Raw genomic sequence first — 4625 nt, forward strand, 5'->3', positions numbered from 1 at the left:
ATGAGAGATTATGGACTCTGAGACACAAACTGAGGGTTCTAGAGGGGAGGGGGGTGGGGGGATGGGTTAGCCTGGTGATGGGTATTAAAGAGGGCACGTACTGAATGGAACACTGGGTATTATGCACAAACAATGAATCATGGAACACTACATCAAAAACTAATGATGTAATGTATGGTGATTAACATAACATAATAAAATAAAAATTTAAAAAATGGGAAAAAAAGAAATTTGTACATATTGATTTATCTTAGAAATATTTAAGCCAGGTAAATATCTAAAATTTCTTTTAAAATAACAGAAATAGAGTATGTAACTTCCAAGTAGCACATATATAAAGAAAGAGGAAAAGAAAAATCAATATATGCAATAAATGATTTAAAAAGAAGGTGCAACTAGTTATATACCCCATAGACAAAAATATAGTGATCTGACGGGGCATCAGCACCCCAATGTCCACAATAGCCAAACCATTGAAAGAGCTCAGTTGTCCATAAACAGATGAATGGATAAAGAAGATGTGGTATTTATATACAATGGAATATTACTAAGTTATCAAAAGAAAATGATATCTTTCCATTTGCAATGATGTGGATAGAGCTAGAGGATATTATGATAAGTGAAATAAGTCAATCAGAGAAAGACAATTATCATATAATTTCACTCATATGGGGAAGTTAAGAAACAAAACAGAGCATAGAGCAAGGGAAGGAAAAATAAAAAAAGATGTAATCAGAGAGGGAGACAAACCATAAGAGACTCTTAACCCTAGGAAACAAATTCAGGGTTGTGGAGGGGAAGATGTGGTTACAGGGTGATGGGCATTAAGGAGGGCAAGTGATGTAATGAGCACTAGGTGTTATATAAAACTGATAAATCACTGAACTCTACCTCTGAAACTAATAATACACTATATGTCAATTAATTGAATTTAAATAAAAAAATAAAAAATAAAAATAGGATGCAAATAAACTACATGGTCAATGGGGAAATACCAGATAAAATACTAAATATACATCAATGTTTATAAATGTACACAAAATATGTTAAATAGATTGAATTTCCCTGAAGATAGATAGATACTTTCAGGTTGGATTAAAAATTCTCTTGCATGTGCTGTTCTAAAGACATATACCTTTTGATAATTCATGCTTTTCTAGAATATTTTCCTTCAGTGAAATTACAGTGATTTGGTTGAATAACACAGAAAGTTGAAAAAGACAAAAAATAGCATGCCAAGAAAATGATAGAGTCAGCTTTGCGCAGTGGCAGTATCGTAGCCAATGAGGTTTATCCGAGGCGCGATTATTGCTAATAGAAAATGGTAGAGTCAACATAGCAATATTAATAACAGAGAATTATATTTTAAGACAAAAATCAAAATTAAGCATAAATTGTTTAATGCTAAAGTGAGATTTTAACTAAGAATCCATAATCATTATTCTATAGATCATATTAATATGACAAAAATATAAAAGTAAAATGGATAGAAATGGATGTACACAAAATCAGGTAATCAATTTTAACTCAGCTTTATGAAACAAATGATAACACAATCATTATTAAGAATATTCTTATCAGTAAAGATAATGTAAATTAACAATACAATTAATAAATAGCTTAGAACTCTGCACTGCAAAAGTGGACACATATTTTTAGTACACATAATATATATATAAATTCAGATCATGTAGTAGGCCACAAAGCAAATATCTACAAATAAAAAGAACCATGATCCTACAAAATATAGTATATGACCAAAATGTGATAAAATTAGGGATGCCTGGGTGGCTCAGTCAGTTAAGTGTCTGCCTTTGGCTCTGGTCATGATCCCAGAGTCCTGGGTCAAGGCCTGCATCGGGCTCCCTGCTCAGCAGGAAGCCTGCTTCTCCCTCTTCCACTCCCCTGCTTGTGCACACACACTCTCTCTCTGTTAAATAAATAAATAAAATCTTTAAAAAAAGTGATAAAATTAGAAATCAATTACAAAAGGAAAGCTAAGAAATTCTTACTTGTTTGAAAATTGAAACAACACAAAAATAATTAAAAAACACAAAAAAGTCTTTGTAAGTTCAAAGAAGAAATGATTATGGTAATGTTTGAAACTGAATGGCCAAGGTGTCCCTATAAATCAAAACCTATGGGAAATCTCTAAAATGATATCTATAAATTAATTTTAAAATGCATATTTCTTTTTTTTTTTTTTAAAGATTTTATTTATTCATTTGACAGAGATAGACACAGCGAGAGAGGGAACACAAGCAGGGGGAGTGGGAGAGGGAGAAGCAGGCCTGCCGCAGAGCGAGGAGCCCGATGCGGGGCTCGATCCCAGGACTCTGAGATCATGACCTGAGCCGAAGGCAGACGCTTAACGACTGAGCCACCCAGGCGCCCCTAAAATGCATATTTCAAAACAGAATCACTAAAAAGTATTAAACTAAAAGCAGCTTATCAAATATGTTTGGTTTTTATCCCGTCCTGGGCAATAATAGAATTTTACTTTCTTTCTCCTTGAATTTAGGTATATTTGACATTTTTTGGTTAATTAATTTTAAGAGTCACAAGTCAGTGTGTCATGGTTGGGCAGAATTTTTAAGTGCCAGTATTGTGAGATGCTGTATCCCTTTTCTACCGCTGCAGTGACCGCAGAAATGCATGTCAGGATAAAGCCTTCCTTAGCCTGACTGCTAAAGAAATATGAGCAGATACCATGTCAGACAACACTGACATGCAACATGAGTGACAAATAATTTTTTACGTATATTTTACCAAGATTTTGGAATTGATGTGTATAATCTAGACTACTCTAGGTGGTTCAGGCACCATCAAATTTAAGAAATTAGAATTAAAAATTCAAAACAGTCATTGAAAAGTCTAATAAAACAGATAAATCTCAAGAAACATTGTTCAGGGCACCTGGGTGGCTCACATGGCTAAGCGTCTGCCTTCAGCTCAGGTCATGATCTCAGGGTCCTGGGATCGAGCCCCACATCGGGCTCCCTGCTCCTTGGGAGCCTGCTTCTCCCTCTGCCTCTCTCTCTCTCTCTCTGTCTCTCATGAATAAATAAATAAAATCTTTTTTTTTATAAAAGAAACATTGTTCAAGGAAGAAGGAAATCAGATGTAAATTAAGAATATTGTTTTTAAAAAGGGACCAATTTGCACAAGCAACAAAGCATGAAGAAATTACAATGGTATATATGAGACATTTTATTACAAGTATTTTATTTATTTATTTATTTATTTATTTATTTATTATTTATTTCTTATTTTTAATGATTTTATTTATTTGAGCTAGAGAAAGCCAGAGACAGAGCATTAGTGGAGGGGTAGGGGGAAGAGGGAGAGGGAGAAGCAGATTCCCCACTGAGCAGGGAGCCCAAGGCGGGACTCAATCCCAGGACCCTAGGATCATGACCTGAGCCAAAGGCAGACACTTAACCAACTGAGCCACCCAGTTTCCCTATTCCAAGTATTTTTAAATAAATGGAAGCAAAATATCCTACACATATATAAATTAGCAAAGTTGACTCAAGAAAAACCTGAATCAAACTGTAGCCTTTGAAGAAAGTGATTTAAGTTCCAAAATATCTTTCAAAAAGGCATCAGGCCTAGATACTTTTATGAAATTAACCAAACCTTCAAGTAAGAGATATCCTCTATATTATTCAAGACGTTTCAGAGAATATAAGAAAAGTTTTCCACTTCACTTTATAAAGCTAATTTAATTTTGTTACTAAAAAAAATTTGGTAAAAGAACATCATCAAAATGAAAATTATGGAACATTGTTTTTTTAAATTATTAAAATTGTTCTAAATAGTGAGCCTGATTAACCTTAGCTTGAGCATACATTTTCTAGTTGACCACAATCCAAGCACTCCCTATGTGCACTGCAACTACATTAAAGTTATGCTGAATTACTGATCTACTCAGGCATCAAGCAGTTGGACAGAAATGGAAGAGTAAACTTCGCAGCAGGCTCTTGTATCCAACTTTGGACAGTCCATTCATTTTTTTTCAGAGTAGTTTATAAATAGAATTTTCTGTGTGTGCCAAAATCTTAAAAAGAGTTGGGATCAGGAGAGGGAAAAGATGGCGGAGCAGTAGGGGACCCTATTCCAACCGGTCCCCGGAATTGAGCTGGATAGCTACCAGACCACTCTGAACACCCACAAAATCAGCCTGAGATGTAAGAAGATAGATCTGGATCTCTACAAACAGAATATCGCAGGTGGTTGGTTTGGAGGTAGGAAGCAGGGAGCCCTGATTCCAGGGCAGATATCGGAGGATAAACGGCAGTGGGAGGGAGCCTGGCTGTGGGGATCCAACACCGCCGGTGATCGATAGCCCCCTGCGCTGGGGACGGGGCACAGACTCGCAGACCGGTAGTGGTGGGGAAAGGACTTTAGGGCAGCCCCCCAGATGGAAACCCAGAGTGGCAGGGCCATGCATGCGAACCGGGGACAGCTGGCCATTTTAGAAGCAAAAAGGACAGAGACGAGCCCCAACCTGGAAACGAGGACTGGGAGCTCTGCTGAGGGGAGCACAACCCAGGACACTGCAGTTTATAGCAGCACGGACAGAAACGGAGACAGTGTGGCCTGTAGAGCTCACTGAAGAACAG

At 36.6% G+C, this 4625-nt stretch overlaps 1 pseudogene; it reads left to right on the forward strand.

Moving 5' to 3' along the window:
- The first annotated feature begins 1254 nt into the window (after nucleotides 1-1254).
- On the forward strand, nucleotides 1255-1386 carry LOC115939647 (U4 spliceosomal RNA; annotated as a pseudogene).
- Nucleotides 1387-4625: the final 3239 nt, after the last annotated feature.

This window comes from Leptonychotes weddellii, chromosome 9 (assembly GCF_054177405.1).
Source record: "Leptonychotes weddellii isolate Sample4059 chromosome 9, ASM5417740v2, whole genome shotgun sequence".
Taxonomy (NCBI): domain Eukaryota; kingdom Metazoa; phylum Chordata; class Mammalia; order Carnivora; family Phocidae; genus Leptonychotes; species Leptonychotes weddellii.